Source organism: Periplaneta americana, chromosome 1, assembly GCF_040183065.1.
Source record: "Periplaneta americana isolate PAMFEO1 chromosome 1, P.americana_PAMFEO1_priV1, whole genome shotgun sequence".
Lineage (NCBI taxonomy): Eukaryota > Metazoa > Arthropoda > Insecta > Blattodea > Blattidae > Periplaneta > Periplaneta americana.
Window position 1 is genome coordinate 15,698,999 of NC_091117.1, and position 25,964 is coordinate 15,724,962.

At 38.0% G+C, this 25,964-nt stretch overlaps 1 protein-coding gene across 1 annotated transcript in view; it reads right to left on the minus strand.

Moving 5' to 3' along the window:
• Con (connectin) overlaps nucleotides 1-25,964 on the minus strand; it is a 1,055,959-nt gene that overhangs the window by 453,539 nt on the left and 576,456 nt on the right. The window lies entirely within an intron of this gene.

Genomic DNA, 25,964 nt, shown 5'->3' on the forward strand with positions numbered 1-25,964 from the left:
CTACCTCTACTTCTTTATTACCATTTCTTAAATATACACTCAATCTCCTTATCTTTTCTCTATCTGCTACGTCGTAATTTGTACAATACATCCATATCATTATGCATCTTTTTAAAATTTTGTAATAATTTACCTTTTGGGATGCGAGGAGACTTGAACCTGCGAAGTTGGGTTTATAGGATTTTAAAACAACACGCGTTAGCCAACTGAGCTAAACAGACACGATGATTAATTAAGTTTTAATATTCCTCTTAAGTTTACAGAAGTAAAATGTGAAATTATTTTAATCACATTAGTCCCGTGAACACTTCTAAATAATCCCTGAAACTTCAAAAAGACGAAAATACACGTCTAAAGTGAAAAAATATATATTAAAATTATATAATTAATTGTAATTTGTTATTTATCCTACGCCTTAGATACCATTCTTCACTAATCATGGCCTCCTACATCATAACCTATCTAGTACACGTATCGATTCTAAAATCCATGCCATGATATGTGATTACATGAGGACTTATTTTCAACATATTTTCTTTTATAAAACATAATTTTTCGTTATGGTCATGGATAAAATTACGTATGGTACTTGTGAGCGTGATCTTTATTGCACTCGTGTAATTTAAGCAAACGGCTGACGCCTCGTGCTTAAATCTTTCCACTCGTGCAATAAAGATGCACTTACCTCACAAGTTCCATAAATAACTATTTTTAAGAGCACAGATCAGTGTCAGATAACAAAATGCAAAAATATCTCAAGCTTGCAAAAGTACGTAGTTATTAAATTTGTAATAATATTTCCAACCTCGTATTGATGCAAAACAAATTTCTTGTGTATGAGTACCATCAAAACAAAAGCGACAAAGTTCCTAGAATAAAAAAAAATATATATATCATTTTGTGAGTGTTGTGTATGAAATACGGAATCAATATTATTTGAGAAGATGCTTATTCTTATGTTCAACGTTGTTTACGCTCATATTTCCAAACAGAAAATAAATGTGTGTTAATAGAACTTTTGTATTATTTTGTAAATCATCTCGCAAGTCCCTTCAGCACCTTACACGAATCCGTGGGGATTACGACCCCCACTTTGGGAACCACTGTCTTATGTTATATTGACAAGTCTAAGACGGATGGTCAAACTTGGTGAAAAAACCTTGGTGATAATAACGAACTTCAAGTTGTCTGCCATTCTACAAGTCCTTACATCTATGCAGGAAATCAGTAGCAGTCGGAATCTAAAATCTTTTAAGCACACTCTACTTAGAAATGTTTTATTGAACAGAACTAGGCTCTTGCGGAAGTTTCTAAATAGTCTTAAATTTAATGACCAAGTTGTTATTTTTTTCTCCTCTCTTTTTTTTCTTTTCTTTTTTTTATTATCTTGATATACGTGGTACAGTCATTAAGTTCTGACACTGACGCCTGAAGGGTAGGCACCCACAAGGATCTGGATGTCTCAGAAGATGCCGCGTGATACGGCGTACACTTAAACAGATCGACATCCTCCCTCAATATAGTCGCCGTTGGCCGCTATGCACGTCTGCCAACGTTGGTGTACAGTAGCTGCTGGAAGCACTGCTGAAAGATGTTGGCAGGAAGATGCCGTATGGCTTCTCTTGTGGCAGTCATGACCTTTTCGGCCGCATAAAAATTACGCCCACGTAGGATTGATTTCATGAGGGGAAAGAGAAAAAAAATCGCATGGTGCGAGATCAGGTGAGTACGGAGGGTGTGGCAAAGCAGCGACCTGTTGCCTTGCAAGTTCCTCTTGGACAAGGATGGAGCGATGTGCAGGGGCGTTGTCGTGTAGCAACAGCCAATTCTTCCTATGCCAAAGCTCAGGACGCTTACGACGAATTGAATTGCGTAAACGGCCAAGAATCTCTTTGTAGAGGATCTTGTCTACAGTTGCACCTTGTGGGATGAATTCTATGTGAACAATTCCATTTGAATAAAAAAAACTGTTAAAGCATCACCTTGCCTTTTGACCTGTCTTGTTGCGGATTTTTCTGTCGTGGAAATAATGGCGTTTTCCAGGTGGCGGATTGTCGCTTCAGTTGCGGATCGTAAAGGAAACACCATGTTTCGTCTCCAGTTATGATCGGTTATAGCAGTTTCGCCTAATTTCTGACAGAACGTGACGTTTGCCCGTTGCTCAAACTGCAACATACTCGAGTTCCGACGCGCGCTTTCAAATCACCGTCACAACAATGACCGTAGTTCTGCTTACACTATATGCACGTAACTGTATGATGCTGGGACGAGAGACTAACTGACAAGGTACCATATCACGGCGCCACCTATCCGTTCTAGTGCACCACACCGCCACTATGCCCTCAGTCTCAGAACTTAATGAATGTACCACGTATTACTTAATCATTTGTGTTTGTATGCCATTTAGTACGAGTTTGCTAATCAACATTTTATATCTTGTAACCCACATGTATTCTCCTATTAGTATATTAACTGCATAATATATATCAAGTGAATTAATCGTCGAATTTATCCGAGCATTTTAGGTCTTATAAATAGTGTGTGTGAGTGTGTGTATATTCCCCTTATGTTATGTAACTGATTTTGATTATGTGTAATTTTGTACTTTATTTTATATATTATGTAACCGATCTTGACTATTTGTAATTTTATATTATGTAACCGATCTTGACTATTTGTAATTTTCTACTATATTTTATGTAATTTCTAAGGTATCTTCTTTTGTGTTGTTTTGTAATCTAATTTTGTATTTCATGTATATTGAAACCTGGTTGAGTGGAAGAGAAGGCCTCATGGCCTTAACTCTGCCAGGCAAACTGCTGCTACTGCTGCTGCTACTACTACCACTACTACTACTACTACTACCACTACTACTACTACTACTACCACCACTACCACTACTACGCTGTCACTTCACATATATTTATATTAAGTAAAAATTGGTTACTTCATCAACCCCCCTTATTCGCCAGATTTCTGTAGCATTTGAAACAAAAGAATTCTCTAACAAATATTTACAAGTCAGCCAGCTGGAAATTGCCTCTAATCACTTAATTACTTACTTACTTACGAATGACTTTTAAGGAACCCGGAGGTTCATTGCCGCCCTCACATAAGCCCACCACAAATGCCTATCCTAAGCAAGATTAATCCAGTCTCTACCATCATATCCCACCTCTCTCAAATCATCATCATCATCATCATCATCATCATCATCATCATCATCCACAGGGATTAGGCCTTTCGACCTGTTCCGTCCTCTCAAAGAAATTGATCTCTCCATCTCTTCGTAGGTCTTCCTCTGTCTCTCTTGCCTTTGGGTTTGTACTCTAGAATCTTTTTAGGGATACGGTATTCTGGCATTCTTTGTACGTGTTCATAGTATTTTCTTGGTATTCTTTTATTTTATTGTTTAAGTTGAATATATTCAGTTCGTCTCTTATCGTTTCATTGCATTGCCTGTCTGTTCTTCTGTATCCAGCTACCGATCTCAAAAATCTCATTTCTGATACTTCTGTTTTGTGCTTTTGGTTTTCTGTTAGAGTCCAGCATTCTGAGCCATATAAGAGAGATGGGACTGCCAAGACTTTATAAAACTTCAAAATGATTTCCTTCCTTGTTTTGTTTAATAGGGCTCTTTTAATCGTTCCACATATTTGATTAAATTTTTTTAATTTTCTTTGTTAATCTATAGTCGCGACGCTGTTATTCCCGGCGTGACTCCTCCTCTTTGCTTACGTCTTAGGAAGTCAAGGCTCTATAAAGTCTAGGTAGGTAGTATCGTTCGCCATTTTTTGTCCTTTCGTTGCCGAGTTACCATACGAGGAATCTATTTGCCACACCGTTAAACATTATCATGTCGTAGCTCCTATAATAATAAATCAAACGCACTGTAATTCAGCAAATAATTGAGCGGCAAATAACGTCCTCGTGTGCTTTCTGCGAACGCCAACGAAAGAGCCAAAATGGCGGGCGATTATATATCAACTATTTATCCAGCCTTAGGAAATTAGAGCGACGGGACTATAATTATCTTGTGTTTCCAATTTCACAGCCCAGGTATTTAAAATCTCTTACTTGCGCTACTATATTGTCGTTAATTAAAATTTTACATCGTACCTGTGTTTTCCCTTGGAAATCTCTCAAATACATTTTAATATTATCCTCCCATCTACGTCTCGGCTTCTCCAAAGGTCTTTTTCCCTCCGGCCTCCCGACTAACACTCTACATGCATTTATCTAATCACTAATTGAAATCATAGAGATCAAAAACGAAGTACCCATCGGTGAACAAAAAATCACCTTTAATCCCAGTTTATCTCTCCTGGATTACTCCACATGGACTTGATGAATGTCATCTTTTATACTGACCTGTGATTAGTCGGTAAGAATTCGTCATTGGCTAGATTGCGGTAGCCCTACGTTATCTCGTCACAGTGTCAAATCCCTCATCTATATAAATATGCTCAACTCATAGAAGAAATCTTTGTAGAGCTGATGGGTACGATGGAATCGTTACAAGGTGAGTTGTGAACAGCGCTTCTAAACTTCCAGTGTAATATTTGAGGGGACAGGATTGTTTACGATATTTTACGTCCGCCGATGCTTCAAACGGACCATAGCGTGGGCGACAAGCTGGGCGCGACAATGAGTGTGACGCAATCAGGGTCAGGCCCGTCGAATGCCTCGCCAGTGTCGTGTTACCTAGGAGAGAGAGTTTCGCGTCTTACGTAATCTCACGAAGAAAAAAAAAAAACACAGAGCAAGGATTATGTCACCGGCGTTGAGTCATCGTTGTTACACTACAGCGAGTGCATTTCGATAGGCCATAAGGTATGATTAACGGTAACTTTATCGACAGATAACTAGCTAGATCTAGAGGATATTAATTAGTATAAGAATTTAAAGACAAAATTGTGTGGACGCGGGTTCGAACAATAGGAAAACATGAAGAACATGTGGAATGCAAAGACAGCAATATAAATACAAGGTGAAGGGGTATACAAGGAGAAAAAGGGGAATACAAAGATAACATACAAAATAGATTGATTACAAGGGGAATGCAAGAATAACAATGAGAACAATATGAATACAGGGAAGTGTAAGTGCAACACAGGAGGATACTAGGAGAACAAGGGGAATACAAGAAGGAGAAGGGGAATACAATTGAAGAGTCCACTGCAGGAATGATGGATGTCATTTGGAACACATTTTTCAGGAGAAGCAATTGAAAGTTTGAAATGCTTAGCGCTCAAAGCTTAACTGTGATTTTCCGATCATTACTGGACAATGACTATCAGTGTTAATGCCATATAACTCTTTATGTACATTCTATATATCTTAAACTATGCATTGACAGTCTTGGTTCATTTTCGACAAGAAAGTGACATCCATCATTCTTGCAGTGAACTCTTCAATTATAACAAGGGGAATACAAATATAACAAGGGGAATACAAGTGTAACAAGGAGAATTAGACATGAGCCTGTCGCATTTAAGCACATTTAAATGCCATCGACGTGGTCCGGAATCGTACCCGCAACCTAGGGCATAGAAGGCCAATGCTATACCAACTTCACCAACCAGGCCGACTTCGAGAACAAGGAACATACAAGAACAACAAGGGGTATACAAGGAGAAAAAAGATAATTCGAGAACAAGGGGCATACAAGAAGAACAAGGGGCATACAATAAGATAAAGGGGCATACAAGAACAAGGGGCATACAATAAGATAAAGGGGCATACAAGAAGAACAAGGGGCATACAATAAGATAAAGGGGCATACAAGAAGAACAAGGGGCATACAAGAAGATAAAGGGGCATACAAGAAGAACAAGGGGCATACAATAAGATAAAGGGGCATACAATAAGATAAAGGGGCATACAAGAAGAACAAGGGGCATACAAGAAGAACAAGGGGCATACAATAAGATAAAGGGGCATACAAGAAGAACAAGGGGCATACAATAAGATAAAGGGGCATACAAGAAGAACAAGGGGCATACAAGAAGAACAAGGGGCATACAATAAGATAAAGGGGCATACAAGAAGAACAAGGGGCATACAATAAGATAAAGGGGCATACAAGAAGAACAAGGGGCATACAATAAGATAAAGGGGCATACAAGAAGAACAAGGGGCATACAATAAGATAAAGGGGCATACAAGAAGAACAAGGGGCATACAATAAGATAAAGGGGCATACAAGAAGAACAACGGGCATACAAGAAGAACAAAGGGCATGTACGAAGAAGGGAATAAATGGAGAAGCAAGGACAAGAGGGAAACAAGGAGAATTCAAGGAGAGCAACGTGAGTACAAGGAGAACAAGGAGAATACAAGTAGAACACATGGTTTTGCAACTTTATGAGACAGTCAGTTCCCAAGCTATCACCCATATATTTGGTGAGGGAAAATAAAAATTCACAAGTTTAAAGAAAAAATACACGTTAAAATGTCTTTATAAGAACTCATTTATAAAATATACTAGTGGCTTGTGCAGCAAATGCTGCTGCAAACTAAGTTCGTTAGACGTTCAAATAAAAATTTTTCAGATTTATTTTCAATGAAGAATACTTGTCTTTTTGATAGTTATTTGCTTCCGTAATAATGAAACATACTCCCTCTGAGTGGATTTTTTTAGGCCAAATACTTTTTCTTGAACCTATCCAACTTCAGTTTTTGAGTTTCAACGCGAAAACGCAAGTATCAATGTCAGGACGATAGCAGTAGCTATTTCAGGTCATTGTGGATTGTAGGCAAAAGTTAAAAAAGTCAGGTTTGCTATGCTTTCGAACAATAGCATTTTCGTATAGCTGCTGCATGTAGAACTTGAAATGTAGAGCGTAAAATCATTTTATCCTACTAAAAGATCTTGCTGAAATGACCTGGAGACTACAAAATTTTCTAGGCCTCTTATTTTATCAGTAAGTAATACCTTTTTATCTTTCCTTAGGAATTGTAATTTTTGCGCTCTCTCGAGCCAATACTGAAGACAATGACACATATCATTATCTACACTACACCGCCATTAAGTATATGAAAAAGACCCAACCCCACTAGGTTAATAAGTATAAAAATATTTGATTTTTAATAACAATATTATTATCTTACTTAAGTTTTGTAGTTATATATAGCAGCCACTCAGTAAATTATAGAAGTGAAGATCTAAATTAAGATATTCTCTACATTTACTTACATAACCTCAAAACGTTTCACTTTCATGTCATCAATATAGCATCAATATTATGTACAAGTAATGAAAAATAGACGCATCATGATATTAACTGTTATAATATTTAATTTCTAATGGTAATAATATCATCAAACCACCTCACGTTTCGTAGATTTGAATATCCAATACACAGCTGTACTCAGAAAATTATTATACACTGCATAATCAGTTTTTAATAACAAATTGAATTGAGCTCTAAATATGTCGGCAATCCTGCAGGTCATGGCCTTCGTGTAATAGCCTATTGTTTATTGTAGTGTGTGTTTTGTTCTGAAATTCAATCAAGTCGGCCGTGATTGAATAAAATTAGTTCTCAAAACTGACAACAGATGGATTTTGGAAAATAGGAAAATTATGTAGGAAAATTGACATTTCACTGAAAACTACTTTTTTTCCGAAAAACTTTGGGTTCCAAGCTTCAAAATGAGGGGCCTTTTATTAAAATCCGTTCAGCCGTTTTCCCGTAATTTCCATTACCAGTTCAAATTATATATATAGATACTAAACCGTATTCATTGTGTGCATTGAGCATACGTATATATGCTATATTCGTTTCTAATGGCAGTCCAATGGCAATCGCTGAGTCAACTCTTTTCACAATAGATTGGCCTATATTTACTGACCCGGAGCTGCGTTTGGGTGTAGGTTCGACTTCCGCTTGGGTTGATTACGTGATTGTACTACAAAGCGAATGTCAGATAATCTATGGCCAATCCTCGGTCTCATATCGCAAAATGCCATTTCGCTATAAACAATTCCATCGATAATAAATAACCTAGTGGTTGATACAGCGTCCTTAAATTACCAAAGTAAAAAGATATGTCAACTGTAGAGCTTTCGATCGAACCCTGCTTGACTAGAGAGTAGAATAATGCTTCAGCTATTGCGAGTCTTTGCCAAAAGTACTTAATGTTTTTACTTTTTTCGAGAGTGCTGAGACAAATATATGAGGAACAACGCACTTTATTGTGCGTATTAGTGAAAATTCTGCAGACTCCCCTATAACGTAAGTTCTACTGTATAAATAACTTCCTCAATTCTCTTTCCATTCGACTAAGGGATACAAGGAATATACGGACTGATTTAGGCCTATAAAGAACTAACACATTTCTTTCTTTTATTTCAAAACGAATGATGCTAGCCACAATTTGTTATACCTCAAATGTAGAGTATCTCTGGGAGATTACTAACCTCTATTGCAAATGTTGAAAATTCTTTATTTATTCGGCTGGAAATTCACTTAAGGTTATATGTACGTGAACGACCACAAATATTATCAGAAAATGCAGGCTCTAAATTTCTAAAATTTTATAAAAAAAAATGAACTCCCAATTTGACAAAAATTACAAGCTACCACAACAAGACTTATTAAAACTTAAATATCTGATAAAAGTACGAGGGGGATCCAGGAAATAACGACCGTTCACACATACCCGCCGCGCAAGCTGCCTCCCCTTCCTTGTTTGAAGGTCAACTGGTTTCCTTAACATATGTTCTCATAATGTTGTGAGTACTGGTTGCAACAAGTCGCCATTGTGCATTTTGTGTTACTTCAATATGAACGACGTGGTTGATAATCCCGCCGACTGTGAGGTGAGGAGTGTGATTCGATTTTTGAATGCCCGACATTTGAAACCTGCAGAAATTTACCAGCAATTGAAAGAAGTGTATGGTGATACTGTAATGAATCAAAGAAATGTGAGAAAATGGTGCGAAATGTTCAACAATGGGCGAACAAATGTCCACGATGAAACTCGACCCGGACGCCCATCACTCATCACAGAAGACCTGAAGACTAAAGTGAACGACAGAATCTTGCAAGACAGGCGCACATCACTCGACGAATTGCATATTGCCTTTCCTGACATTTCTCGTTCTTTGCTTGGTGAAATTGTGTCGCAACATCTTGGCTACCACAAAATCTGTGCGCGATGGGTTCCACGGCAACTGAGTGACCAACACAAAACTCAGAGAATGGCCTCAGCATTGACATTCTTGATGCGATATCACACAGATGGAGACGCCTTTCTTGATCAAATTGTGACTGGTGATGAGACCTGGGTGTCTCACAACACCCCAGAGACCAAGCGCCAATCACGTCAGTGGCATCATCCCTCATCACCCAAGAAACCGAGAACATTCAAACAGACTTCTCAACACAAAAAGTCATGGCTACTGTCTTTTGGGATCGCAAAGGTGTTCTTTTGCTGGATTTCATGCCAAAAGGCACTACGATCAATGCAAATCGTTATTGTGAGACTTTACGAAAACTACGGCGAGCCATCCAAAACAAGAGGCGAGGAATGCTTTCGAGAGGAGTTGTGCTTCTTCACGACAACGCCCTCCCGCATACTGCTGCTTCAACTCGAGAATTGCTGGATCAATTCGGTTGGGAAATCTTTGATCATCCGCCCTATAGTCCAGACCTTGCTCCTAGCGATTTTCATCTTTTCACTAAGCTGAAAGACTTTCTGGGTGGTACGCGTTTTGGAAGTGATGAAGAGTTGAAGAAGACAGTGAACACCTGGCTTAATGAACTGGTGGCAGAGGAGTATAACACGGGAATTCTAAAGCTAGTGAACAGATACGACAAATGTTTAAATGTAGGTGGTGATTATGTAGAGAAGTAAAGGAAGCTTCAGTTATGTAACAGACTTTGTTTTTTCAAATAAATATTTTTTTTTAATTATTACAACAAAACGGTCGTTATTTCCTGGATCCCCCTCGTATACTAAGGGTTACTAAATACATTTTTCAAACCAGTTTTATAAAAGTATGAAAAAAATCTGCAGTCACATCATTTGGTAACTATGACATTGTTATCGTCTCTCTGACATCTTTAATATTTTTCCTGCATGTAATAAAGACTTATTTCTGAAAAGTAGACTACTCTCGGACATATACAGTTGTTTATTTTTATACAATTAATTTTTTATTTGTCCTATATAAAATATATTAAAATTTACATTATGTTTTGTGACCTAATTTTTCTATTTTCAAATAAATGGGCATTATTGTAGTCTACCTTTTGAATAAATGCATGTTAAATCAGTGTACAAAATTTCAGAATTCTATCTCTAATGGTTGTGGAGTTATGAAAATTTTCAAATTTTGTAAAATGTAATTTAAAGTAAAAAGTGAATTCTGAAAAATATTATTAGTAACCTTTTTTATAGTTTTATCAGACATTTAAGTTCTAATAAGTCTTATTGTGGTACCTTGTAAGTTTTGTCCAATTGTGAGTTCATTTCCTTATAAAATTTTAGAAATTTAGAGCCTGCATTTTCTGATATTATTTGTGGTCATTCAAGTACATATACGCTTAATGACCAGTTTTTAACGTCAAATTAAGCAGGATTTTTTATTCCCTGTCACGAGATGTGCAGATGTTTATTCTTATGAAAAATGCAAACCTAACTAAAGTTGTTTGTTAGAACCATTAACAAGAGCTATTCTTCAGGATTCAACACCAAAGGTATTGTGGTGAAGGTATACATACTGATGTGAAAAGGAACGGTGTTATCTCAAGAAATAGATTTGAGTTGTCAACCCGTTGTTGTCTGACAAAAAAGTGTTTATCGATATCTCCCAGTTTGTGGATTGAACTCTGGAACTCTCTGTATATTATATGGGGGACAAAGAATATACTTACCTGACTCAGAGTTACGTCTGTTTTTCTTGAAGTTATTAATTTTACATTTATTTTGTTTTATTTATATAAAAAGAGTTTTTAAAATTGATAAATTTCAGTTTTCCTGTCTACAACATTCAAAGAAGCGTTGCCATGGAAACGCAATAAGACAATGTTTATGCACTAAGCCAGGGTTTCCCAACCGGTGCGTAGCGCAGACCCATAGAGTGTGTCGCGGAATTTTGAGTAGTGGGTTATTTTACGACGCTTTATCAACATCTTAGGTTATTTAGCGTCTGAATGAAATCAAGGTGATGATGCCGGTGAAACGAGTCCAAGGTCCAGCACCGAAAGTTACCCAGCATTTGCTCGTATTGGGTTGAGTGAAAACCGCGGAAAAAACCTCAACCAGGTAACTTGCCACGACCGGGATTCGAAGCCGGGCCACCTGGTTTCGCGGCCAGACGCGCTGACCGTTACTCCACAGGTGTGCATATTATTATTATTATTATTATTATTATTATTATTATTATTATTAAAAAACAAATAAGTGTGTCGTTATATCGTGGGCGTTCAGTAAAGTGCGTCGTCAGTCAAAAAAGGTTGGGAACCACTGCATTAAGCTTTACTTGGGAAATGAAAGAGAATTTTAAAATTAAAAACTGTGGGAGGGCGGAATTCAAAAGGTTTAGCTCAGCTTTTGGAGGGAAATGCAGAAGTTTAAACTGCATCGTTACTATAAATTTAAACAAACCCATTAATATGCAACTATGAATTTTAATAAGCGTTAATTTTGTGTGCGCTCTTACAAGAACGCAGAATCCAATTAATTTCCATAAAGAGACGGAGCGTAATTCCAGGAAATAATAGCCTCGGGATAAGAATGTTCCTTTTTTGTGCGCATGTGAGGTCAAACACACTTGGAGCTGACTCACTTCACCCGCGCAAGTATTTTTAACAGTCAGTTATACACACCATTCCTACCACTTGTGAATAAGAGAATATTACAGATACTGTCCAATAACTAATCGTCTTTTTTATTTAATAAGATGACATACTAATACTATACAAAGGAAACAAAAGACAGATCCAAAACCTATATAAACACATAAACAAAATATACCCAAAGCTACACTACACATTGGAAATTGAAAACAACAAATCCATAAATTTTCTAGACATCACAATAATAAAAGTAGACAACAAAAACACATTCAAAGTATACAGAAAACCCACAACAACAACACACATACACAACACATCCAACCACCCAACACAACACAAACAAGCTGCATTCCGAACAATGGTACACAGACTACTCAACATACCAATGAACCAACAAGATTACAACGAAGAGCTAAACACAATCAAATACATAGCACAAGAGAACGGATACAACCCTAACATAATAGACAACATAATACGTAAGACAAAATATAATCACAAAAAAACATAAGAATACAACACAAACAAAAGAACACAAAAAATACATTACACTAACACACGAAAACAAAAACATACACAAAATTGCAACCTTATTCAAGAAATTAAATTACAACATCGCATATAGAACAAATAACACTCTACAAAAACATCTCAACACACAAACAAACAAACAAATACAACCACACAGGCGTATACAAACTCAAATGTAACACATGCAACAACTTCTACATAGGACAGACAAGGCAGATCGTTTCAAACACGTTACAAAGAAAACATCACAGCCATAACAAAATTACAAAACACCTCCACATATGCAGAACACATCACAAATGCTAACCACACCTACAGAGACATCAACACAGACATGGAAATACTACACATCCAACGAAAAAGAAAGCCAGAAACTAAACACATTAGAACAATATGAAATATACAGACACACGAAAACACACCCCAACGAAATTCTCAATACACACCTCAACTTCAAAACACACACACTCTTTGACTCTACACTATACCATAGGAACAGACCCTCACAGGAAACAGAACAGGTGGCGCCAAGACCAACAACGACCAGTTCTGAAGATGACCCATAAATAGGTCGAAACATGTAAACGAGGTACGTTGAAATTTAACACAGGAAAGTCTTAGCATACATATTCCGAAATAAATCTTCACTTGCCGTTAAGTTGTGAAACACAATACAATTACTCTTGAAAGTAAAGACCGTTCCATTCTATTGTCTTGATTAATCTTTTAAACAGTGCCATGAGTCCACGATACGAGTGTTACTAGTCATTTTTTGACGTGGGAATTTGTGGGTACAGAGTTCGACTTCCGCCAAGAACTGAATTTACATTATTGAGAAGATATTTGCTAGGAAATACGCCGAAATCAAGAGTGAAAAAACAAGAGTCCAGCGTGAAAAAAAAAATTGTGCAAATAAACCACCGAAATTTAAGTCAAAAGCGGAAGAAAAAAAAACTAGACTGGAACGAGTGAAAGAATGCAAGGCAAGGAAAAAATCATTGTCTAACCTCTCTTCTGTAGCCCATTCACAAAGTGTCAATGATTTAATAACCAACGAAAAATTAACGAGTTCAGTGCCTGACCCAACTGGTAGGCCTATCAGTGGTCTAGAATTAAAACCTAGTTCAACATATAAAAACTTTAAATCAAATGAAAATTCTCATGAATTATAGGAAAAGCAATTCAACTGTTGCTGGCAAAAAGTGGGCTAACAACCATTGAGTAAAAATGGATAAAATTGGTTTTTCAATTAATTAATAAAGAAATTAATTTCTTTGTATTAATATGTTTGCCATTGAGTAAAGAATACTCATCATTTCCTTTAGGTTGATATTTTTGCTTTTAAACGCATTAAATATTGTATCAGAATATGGTACGAAATGGAAATATAAAAACTGGATATTTATCCTTCGAAGAGGTGGAAAAATTCAAATATCTTGGAGCAACAGTAACAAATATAAATGACACTAGGGAGGAAATTAAACGCAGAATAAATATGGGAAATGTCTGTTATTATTCGGTTGAGAAGCTTTTGTCATCTAGTCTGCTGTCAAAAAATCTGAAAGTCAGAATTTATAAAACAATTATATTACCGGTTGTTCTGTATGGTTGTGAAACTTGGACTCTCACTTTGAGAGAGAAACAGAGATTAAGGGTGTTTGAGAATAAGGTCTTAGGAAAATATTTGTGGCTAAGCGGGATGAAGTTACAGGAGAATGGAGAAAGTTACACAACACAGAGCTGCACGCATTGTATTCTTCACCTGACATTATTAGGAACATTAAATCCAGACGTTTGAGATGGGCAAAGCATGTAACACCCTAGATCATATATGTAACAGATATGTCGAGCTTATAGGCTTTGAGGTTAACAACTTTTATCAGGTTTACTACGCTGCCATCTAGTTGTTACATAAGGAGTAACGTCATAATTCCCATTTGAATTGTATTAGCGACTGTGCTGCCATCTCGTGTTCGTTTACGGTGGACGGGTGACGATCCTGGCGGTTGTTCTCTTCGAAGTGCTGCCGATTTTAACGTAGCGACGAGTTATCTGTTACATATATGATCTAGGGTAACACGTATAGGCGAATCCAGAAATGCATATAGAGTATTAGTTGGGCGACCGGAGAGAAGAAGACCTTTGGGGAGGCCGATTCGTAGATGGGAAGATAATATTAAAATAGATTTGAGGGAGGTGAGATATGATGATAGAGACTGGATTAATCTTGCTCAGGATAGGGAACCGATGGCGGGCTTATGTGAGGGCGGCAATGAACCTCCGGGTTCCTTAGAAGCCAGAAAGTAAGTATTATTATTATTATTATTATTATTATTATTATTATTATTATTATAGTAGGTGAAGAAAGAATAATTCTGAAAATGATCAGGAAGAGAAAAATATTTGCTGGGTCATTGGCCAAGAAAAAATTGCCTGCTTAAAGATGCACTGGGAGGAATGGTGAACGGACGAGTAGTTCGGGGAAGAAGAAATCTTTCAGATGAAAGACAACATTAAGATACATGGATCATATGCGGATACTAAGAGAAAAGCGGAAAATGGGAAAGATTGGAGAATGCTGGGTTTGCATTGAAAAACCTATATTTTTCCAGAACACAGTAAATGAATGAATCAATTATTGAACATTATTATTATTATTATTATTATTATTATTATTATTATTATTAGTAGTAGTAGTAGTAGTAGTAGCAGTAGTAGTAGTAGTAGTAGTAGTAGTAGTAGTAGTAGTAGTAGTAGTAGTTTACTATTATTAAGATTAGTGTAACATGTAGCTAATCGGCGATGTATGCAATGGAGGGGGAAAGAAACTGGCCATTATACCCCACTATCTCCTGGCTTAATTGCCTCATAAGTGGTGCCTTGTTGGTATCATTTGTGAGGTTCAGACCAGCCTTCGGACAGTTGACTAAACAACTATTATTATTATTATTATTATTATTATTATTATTATTATTATTATTATTATTATAGAAACCATGTTTCCACGCAATGTTAAAACCGATCTTCACAGGGTTGCATGCATAATGATCGACCAAGGCCAATTGCACAGTGTTCCCTTACACACAACACTGCAGTAATTTCCAGAGGGCTCTCTGACCACTGTTTGTAGCACACTTCCTCGTCCTTTGCGTGCACATGACCTCTCGTTTGATGTGCTGACATTCTGACCCCTCCATCACAAAGAGCTGCGTATCGGGCTGGTTAAGTGTTCGCCTACAACTGGTGTCGCATGTTCTAAGAGGCCGTGACTGGAGGATAACTCACTCCAATTGTTTACACCAGTGTTAATGGACCGCTCAAATTAGACAGCATTAACATCTACGAGTGCCTGTTATCTTCTTATTGACGCCAACTTGAGTAGCGTGTCGTCTTTCTGGACCTGAAACCTGAGTTCAAATCTCGGCTGATTGTATGGGAGCTTTATGGTAGACAGTCAGTTGGGAATATATTTTGGATTACTCTAGTTTCACACGCAACTAGCCACTGTTTATAGTTAATTAATTACTTCCTTCTCGTCTAGGCCTATACAGGGTGATTCACGAATAGTTACCGCCACTTACGGAGCTTATTTCTGAAGACATTCTGAGAAAAAACTATCAAATAAAAATGTAGCCCATTCTCAATATTTTCAGAGTTATAGTAATTTGTAGTTGTTAAAAATACCTTTCTTTTTAGTTTTAAGGATAAAAGAATGTCACAATTAGAGAATGAACTATTCAGAAGTATACTTCCTTTAATTGGCTAATATTCTGAAGATGATGAAAGACTAATGGAACGGAGAAAAATTCTCTCCGGCACCGGGATTTGAACCCGGGTTTTCAGCTCTACGTGCTGATGCTTTATCCACTAAGCCACACCGGATACCCATCCCAATGTCGGACAGAATCATCTCAGTTTAAGTTCCAACTCTTGGGTTCCCTCTAGTGGCCGCCCTCTGCACTACGTCATAGATTCTATGAACGTAGGACCGAAGTCCACACATGTGCTGAGGTGCACTCGTTATGAGTGACTAGTTGGCCGGGATCCGACGGAATAAGCGCCGTCTTAAATCACGGAGTAATTTACGCATATCATATATATTATTTTAATGTACCGAAGTACATATGATATTTCATGCAGATATTCTGCGTCATCATACGATGAAAGAGTAATGGAACGGAGAAAAATTCTCTCCGGCGCCGGGATTTGAACCCGGGTTTTCAGCTTTAAGTGCTGCTGATGCTTTATCCACTAAGCCACCCCGGCGCCGGACAGAATCGTCTCAGTTTTAAGTTCCAACTCTTGAGTTCCCTCTAGTGGCCGCCCTCTGCACTACGTCATAGATGTCTATGAACGTAGGACCGAAGTCTACACATGTGCTGAGGTGCACTCGTTATGAGTGACTAGTTGGCCGGGATCCGACGGAATAAGCGCCGTCTTAAATCACGGAGTGATTTACGCATATCATATATATTACTTTAATGTACCGAAGTATATATGATATTTTAAGACGGCGCTTATTCCGTCGGATCCCGGCCAACTAGTCACTCATAATGAGTGCACCTCAGCACATGTGTAGACTTCAGTCCTACGTTCATAGACATCTATGACGTAGTGCACAGGGCGGCCACTAGAGGGAACCCAAGAGTTGGAACTTAAACTGAGACGATTCAGTCCGACACTGGGATGGGTATCCGGTGTGGCTTAGTGGATAAAGCATCAGCACGTAGAGCTGAAAACCCGGGTTCAAATCCCGGTGCCGGAGAGAATTTTTCTCCGTTCCATTATTCTTTCATCATCGTATGATGACGCAGAATATCTGCATGGAAATATCATATGTACTTCGGTACATTGAAATAATATATATAATATTCTGAAGCTAAAAATCTGTTGTTAATTCCATAGTTGCTAAAGAATATAATTACATACTTTTTTGTTGGTTATCTAACGACGCTGTATTAACTACTGGGTTATTTAGCGTCGATGAGATTGGTGATAGCGAGATGGTATTTGGCGAGATGAGGCCGAGGATTCGCCATAGATTACCTGGCATTCACCTTACGGTTGGAGAAAACCCCGGAAAAAACCCAGCCAGGTAATCAGCCTAAGCGGGGATCGAACCCACGCCCGTGTCTCTACGTTATACTACTTCTGACCAATAAAACGGTACGAAAGGACGAGTTTCTACCAATCATGGCTCCAGATAAATATAAAAAATGAGACTCAAAACATAAGATTATTTAGAGCCAAATTAAAGAAGTGTCTAATTTCTCACGCCTTCTATTCTGTAGGTGAATTCATGACATTCCACAACGTTTAATTAAATTGAAAATTGATACTAAAACTTCATATATATTAACTAGATTCTGACTATCAATTAAGACTTTATAGTAGTACTAGTGGCTTGTGCAGCAAATGCTGCAAACTAAGTTCATTAGACGTTCAAATGAAAATGTTTCAGATTTATTTTCAATGAAGAATACCAGACATTCTGAAAGTTATTTGCTTCCATAATAATGAAACATACTCCGTCTGAATGTTTTTTATACCAAATAATTTTTATTGAACCTATCCATCTTCAGTTTTTGAGTTTTAACGCGAAAACGCAAGTAACAATGTCAGGATGATCAGTGAGTTTTTCATGTGGGAGTAAAGCAATAGCTATTTCAGGTCGTTGTTAAGTTAAAACGTTAAAGTATTTCTGTGTGGTATTCTTCATTGAAAATAAATATGAAAAATTTGAAAGTTAAAAAAATGTCAGATTTGCTTTCGAATAATGGACATTGCATCTTGTTATAACTTCTGCATGGAGAGCTTGAAATGTAGAGGGTAAAACCATTTTATCCTGCTAAGAGATCTTGCTGAATTGATCAGGAGACTACAACATTTTGTAGGCCTCTTATTTTATCAGTAAGTAATACCTTTTGGTCTTTCCTTAGGAACTGTAATTTTTTAGCTCTCTCGAGCCAATACTGAAGAGAATGACGCATATAAATATCTACACCACACCGCCATTAAGTATATGAAAAAGACCCAACCCCACTTGATTAATATCTATAAAAATATTTCATTTTTAATAACAGTGTTATTCTTACGTAAGTTTTGTAGTTATATATATACACTACATAGCCGGCACTCAGTAAATTACAGAAATGAAAATATAATGTCATATATTCTCTACATCTACTTATATAACCCCAAACGTTTCACTTTCATATCATCAATAATATAACATTAATAATTATGTATAATTAATAAAAAATAGTCACAGCATGGCATTAACTATAATAACACTTAATTTCTAATGGTAATAATGTCATCAAACCCATCACGTTTTGTACATTTTAATATCCAATACACGGCTGTACTCAGAAAATTACACACCGCAGAATCAGACCTGTAAATTATTTTTAGTAAGCCTTGAAGTTTTTAATAACGAATTGAATTTGAATATGTCAGCATTCCTTCAGGTCATGGCCTTCGTGTAATAGCCTATTGTTTATTGTAGCGTGTGTTTTGTTTCATTCTGAAATACAATTACTTCTCAAAACTGACAAAAAATGAATTTTGGAAAATAGGAAAATTATATAGGAAAACTAACGCTTCACTGAAAGTAACTATTTTTCTGAAAATCCTTGTATGCCAAGGTTAAAAATGACGGGTCATTCATTAAAATCTGTTCAGCCGTTTTCCGGTAATTTCCATTACCAGTTCAAATTATATACAGGGACATCATTTTATTTTTACCAACATTTTTAATATTAACCTGGCTGTACCTTTGGATCAACGCCGTTGTCTACCCCTTCCACGACTGGAGTTCGATGATACTGGCGTAATATAAAAACAAATAACTTCACTAGGTATAGGAAGGAAGAAAAGTAGTTCATCCATTTACGTGAAATAAGAAATATCGCGATTTTGAGTTTGATCATTTTCATTAGGTTTTGTTTAATCAAAATACAGTACAGTATTAACAATAAGTGTTTTTACTCACGAATAGCTGTCCATGTGAACGTGTTCATTATGCAGTGTATATTATACTGTCTACAGCACATTAGCGTACAATATAGAGAATGAAGTTAAATTGAAAAATAATCATAATATGGATATTTAAACACATTTTTGAAAATGTTGGCCGTTCATTTCGATACAGGCTTCAGTTCTAATGTGCATATTATCGCACTATAGACTATTGTACCTAATTCCAATTACCAGTTTCGTCCTTCGTAACTAGTAACTCATGTTGAAATAATTCTGTACCTACTCTATAAAACCTTACGTACTGTAAATTCAATCTTCACTTCTGCCCGATCCGAAAAGATAAAATTACTCAGACATACTATCTACTGTCCATCCAAGTGGTTATGTAGTAGGGTCATAGAAAGGGAGGAAATCACTTGACATTTAATTACTTAACGAGGCCCTTTTATTTAAGTTATTTTAAACAGCTGTATAATATTACGTAGACGTCTAATTTCTAACAGAAATTAATGTTCTCACAAAAGAGCTAAGACGATAACTCAGCCACTAGCTGGCGAATAAAAGAGGGTGGGGGAAACCGGGATACGACTTAGGCAAATGGACGACAGTACCTGTGCGAAAGTGATTCAATATTGAAAGCTCTTTCGTCACTGGAAAACGCGAACATATTTTTGGAACGTACTGTTGACTATGACCGTAAGGCTACTATGACTGTATATGCGGTCTTGGATCTGTGTGCAAGACGGTTGAACTTCATTAGTAGAAGGGGTGGGAGTGAAGTACATTAAAAAACGCAGGTACAATAAAAATTGAAGTAAAAATAAAATGATGTCCCTGTATATATATATATATATATATATATATATATATATATATATATATATATATTAAGTTTGACTTGTTCCATATTCTAGCTGTGAAGCAATTTATGAATACCAAGGAATGTAAATTTAATATAACTAGAATTTAATCTCTGACCTGAACAAGGACCCCTGATGAATAAGTGCACAGCCCATTTGGATCACTAATTATTTCGAGGCTTCTGAGGAAACCGTACGCTCTATTTCCAAGAGCGTCGTGGTTCGATTGCGTCTCGTGACCTACAGAGAGAGAAAAACGACTGCTGGGAATATCAGAGTTGAAAAGAAAAACAACAGAATGTATCTCAGACCGCGCGTCGATTATCCTCCTCGGTGACCCGGACGGGGCAGTTTTGTTGACTCTGGCACAGAAGACGAGCGCCCGTTCCAATGCGCCCCGGGACACCAGGGCGATGCTATTTGTTTTATTGTTCGATGGGTTTTGGCATCAGGAAATGAGAATTAGATCGCGCTAGCCATGGTGTTCAGTTCAGTGACTCCACAACTGCGATATTCATGGACACATGAAATGCTACTCTGGAACCATCCGTGATGTCATATCATTCAATGGAGGTTAAACGGGGCGTGTTTGAATTCACTCTACAGTACGACTGTTTTACAGTGCTCCCTGAGAGCTTGAGTTAAAAAGAAGGCAAGGTATCTCTGCAGTACAGATAGACCAAAGGAAGCACCCTTTTTTCTTTAATAATTAGTACATACTATTAATACTCGTATTATAGAGAGCTAAGCACATGGTTTTTCTTTCCGGTATCCAATACTTTTGACAGAATAATATAGCATAGAAATATTGACCTGTTGTACGCAGTAATCAATGGATGTATCGTCGCCATATTGTCCACATCAGACTTCACGAGCTATTTAATCAACATTTGAATATGAAACGATTCTTAACTGTGTCGAAATATAATCTTCACTGACATTAAAAATTCTTTGTTGCTGGTGTAATTCAGACCGCCAAACACAACTGTCCAAAAATTTATACCTCTACTGGCACTAAAACTGCTTTGTTGCTGGTGTAATCCAGGCCGCCAAACATCCACTGTCCAAAAATTTATACCTCTACTGGCACTAAAAATGATTTGTTGCTGGTGTAATCCACGCCGCCAAACATCCACTGTCCAAAAATTTATACCTCTACTGGCACTAAAAATGATTTGTTGCTGGTGTAATCCACGCCGCCAAACATCCACTGTCCAAAAATTTATATCTCTACTGGCACTAAAAATGATTTGTTGCTGGTGTAATCCACGCCGTCAAACATCCACTGTCCAAAAATTTATACCTCTACTGGCACTAAATATGATTTTTTGCTGGTGTAATCCACGCCGTCAAACATCCACTGTCCTAAAATTTATACCTCTACTGGCACAAAAAATGCTTTGTTGCTGGTGTAATCCAGACTGCCAAACACCAACTGCCCAAAAATTTAAACCTCCACTGGCACTAAAAATGCTTTGTTGTTGGTGTAATCCAGACTGCCAAACACCAACTGCCCAAAAATTTAAACCTCCACTGGCACTAAAAATGCTTTGTTGCTGGTGTAATCCAGACTGCCAAACACCAACTGCCCAAAAATTTAAACCTTCACTGGCACTAAAAATGCTTTGTTGCTGGTGTAATCCAGACTGCCAAACACCAACTGCCCAAAAATTTAAACCTTCACTGGCACTAAAAATGCTTTGTTGCTGGTGTAATCCAGACTGCCAAACACCAACTGCCCAAAAATTTAAACCTCCACTGGCACTAAAAATGCTTTGTTGCTGGTGTAATCCAGACTGCCAAACACCAACTGCCCAAAAATTTAAACCTTCACTGGCACTAAAAATGCTTTGTTGCTGGTGTAATCCAGACTGCCAAACACCAACTGCCCAAAAATTTAAACCTCCACTAGCGCTAAAAATGCTTTGTTGCTGGTGTAATCAAAACCGCCAAACACAACTGTCCAAAAATTTAAACCTCCACTAGCGCTAAAAATGCTTTGTTGCTGGTGTAATCCAGACAGCCAAACACAACTGTCCAAAAATTTAAACCTCCACTAGCGCTAAAAATGCTTTGTTGCTGGTGTAATCCAGACTGCCAAACACAACTGTCCAAAAATTTAAACCTCCACTAGCGCTAAAAATGCTTTGTTGCTGGTGTAATCCAGACAGCCAAACACAACTGTCCAAAAATTTAAACCTCTACTAGCGCTAAAATGCTTTGTTGCTGGTGTAATCCAGACTGCCAAACACAACTGTCCAAAAATTTAAACCTCTACTAGCCGTAAAATGCTTTGTTGCTGGTGTAATCCAGACTGCCAAACACAACTGTCCAAAAATGTAAACCTCCACTAGCGCTAAAAATGCTTTGTTGCTGGTGTAATCCAGACTGCCAAACACAACTGTCCAAAAATTTAAACCTCCACTAGCGCTAAAAATGCTTTGTTGCTGGTGTAATCCAGACAGCCAAACACAACTGTCCAAAAATTTAAACCTCTACTAGCGCTAAAATGCTTTGTTGCTGGTGTAATCCAGACTGCCAAACACCAACTGCCCAAAAATTTAAACCTCCACTGGCACTAAAAATCCTTTGATTCAGGTGTAATGAAAACCGCCAAACACAACTGTCCAAAAATTTAAGCATCCACTGGCACTAAAAATGCTTTGTTGCTGGTGTAATCAAAACCGCCAAACACAACTGTCCAAAAATTTAAACCTCCACTGGCACTAAAAATGCTTTGTTGCTGGTGTAATCCAGACAGCCAAACACAACTGTCCAAAAATTTAAACCTCCACTAGCGCCAAAAATGATTTGTTGCTGGTGTAATCCAGACAGCCAAACACAACTGTCCAAAAATTTAAACCTCCACTGGCACTAAAAATGCTTCCTTGCTGTGCGGTCTAGGCTCCTATTAATCCAGTGTTCAGAAATTTGCACCTCCACTTGCTCTAAGAATGCTTTCTTTCTGGTGCGGTCTTGGTTCCTAATCATCCAGTGTCCAGAAATTTACACCTCCACTTGCACTAAAAATGTTTTCTTGCTCGTGAGGTCCAGACCGCCAAACACCCACTGTTAAAAAATGTGTATTTCCACTGACACTAAAAATTAAAAATGCTTGCTTGTTGGTACGGTCTAGGCTCCTAGTCACACAGTGTCCAGGAATTTGCACTTCCACTGGCACTAAAAATGCTTTCTTGCTGACGTGGTTCAAGCCCTAGTCCCACCCCCAACGCCCACTGCCCAGAAATTTACACCTGGAAACAAACTTAAGTGCTTAAATTACATTATCTACAGCACGTGTAATTGTGGCGGCGGTACTTCATTTCATTCAGACGTTAGATAACCATAGCAGTTTTTTTTTATTTTATTGGGTTATTTTACGACACTGTATCAACATCTGGGTTATTTAGCGTCTGAATGAAATGAAGGTGATAATGCCGGTGAAATGAGTCCGGGGTCGAGCACCGAAAGTTACCCAGCATTTGCTCATATTGGGCTGAGGGAAAACCCCCGAAAACACCTCAACGATGTAACTTTCCCCGACCGGGAATCGAACCCGGGCCACTTGGTTTCGCGGCCAGACGTGCTGACCGTTACTCCACAGATGTGGATACATTGGACGTGGCATCGACGCAAAATGTTATGACTTTTGCTCCAACTTTGCTGTAGTGGTACGCAATAATGCGTTCCACAACAAAATTGCTTCTGCGCAGTTAAAAATGAACCGCCACAATGAAATAAAAGCGCTGTAGCATCAACATAGCAAGTTGCGTAACAAAACAATTGCCAGTGCGCGGGCGAGGGGACGTGTCATAACGCTGCTCCCGCTATTATTCCATTCTCTTTCTCTCTCCTCCGTTCTTCCAATCCTCCATCCGCTTTGCGTATGCATGAGCAAAGTGAACCTCCCGCGTCCTTCAAATGTGCGAGCGTCTTCCCAACTTTCAAACACCATAAAACCGGCCTTATGCGGGGCGGCACACACAATAAACCACGCGTCTTTATTTTGTGCCAGAAATAAGAGTCGTAACATAACTCGACGTGCATCTCGCGGTCCATTGGGTGTAACGAATCCCGGCAGAGTGAGGGCATAAAGCACTGAATTTGATCTACTCTATAATGAAGCGCCTTCCATCGTACTTTATGCGCGGGGAAATAAACGAATCTCTACATTATTGTTAATATAAGTTTTAATATTCCTGAACTTGCTCCAATGTTGATCACAATATCTCCTACTATATTTATCTAACACTTCAGAGGCGAGAAAGCTACTGTGGTATCTACAGGGTGAATCATGGGAATAGTAAATATTTTAGGGATGGTATTATGGACTATTCTCAGTAAATGAAAGTTCAAATAAACATGTGTCCAATTTGCAATAGGTGTGGTGATACTGTAAAGCTGTTTCAATATTACGCAAAATAAGCCTTAAAAATGGTACAAAGGAACGACAATAGTAATCGTGCTACTACTGTACTCCAACCAGGAGAAAGTCTCAGGTGAATGAGACGCAGCGGGGTAATGCTGTGAATGAATGTTGATGTCATAAGGCCACACACGTGGGTACACGCATCTCCATTGGCTAACTCTCAAAGCACAAACGATAACACTGATACATATTTATACTACCCTAGTTATAAAATTAGATCACGGTTAATCTACTGGGTTTTAAATCCCTCCATACAGGAAATAATATATGCAGGAGAGAGCATATTTTTTAAACAGACGTTATAACGGTAATATTATATATTTATTTCGCTCCAATAGATGACGCAATAGTAAGCACATTCCTTTCGCGGTTAATCTCCTGGTTGGAGAACAACAGTAATCTGTAATAGCAAGGAACAGTATTGATAATAGATGTAGTACTATTTGCCAGTAGAAGTAGTAGATGTAGCAACAGTAGTAGTAGTAATAGTATTACAGAAATAGTACTAACAATATTAAGATACAGTCCGCCGAGTTAGCTCTGTGGTAGCGTGTCTGCCTCCAGACTAGCCGATCCGGTTTCGATTTCCGGCGGGGTCAGAAATTTTCATGTAAAATGGTGGTGCACAACTTCTAATCACTAGATTGTGCACCAATATGCCAGGGTTAAATCCCAAATCTTTCCGCAGTGCATATGAGGAGAAGGCATATGTCACTGTTGATAGTGATTCGTCCGTCGGATGGGGACGTTAAGCCTGGCGGCCCCCTTAGTGCTATTCTACAGGAGTAGGCTACGTGCCGGCAACGGGTTTCCCCTTCTCCCTTCCTCAGCTACATCATCATTACCCATTCCAGACACTACACGTACACGTACACTTGCACATACACTCACCCTAGTACACGACGTAACTCTCCACAGATACACATGTACAGTGTGGCCCGCCGAAGTGGTGTACAACTAGAAAAATGGGTCACAGTCCTGCCATCTATCCGCAGTATGCGGAACCCGAATCACGTAAAGTTAAATGGGTAGGCATTGCATATATAGACCTATACATACATACATACATACATACTAAAATACATGGATCGTATGCGGAGACGAAGAGGAAGGTCAAAATTGGGGAATGCTGGGTTTGCAATGAAGGACCTACCCTTAGGCAGGAAACTATGGCTGAATGAATGGATAGTAGTAGTAGTAGTAGTAGTAGTAGTAGTAGTAGTAGTAGTAGTAGTAGTAGATGGCATGACGTTGTTAGCAGAAGGGGAGATGATGATAAGGGATATGCTAAGGGAGCTGCGAGCAATGTAACATGAAAATTAATGCAAACAAGACGAAGACCATGGTTATCGG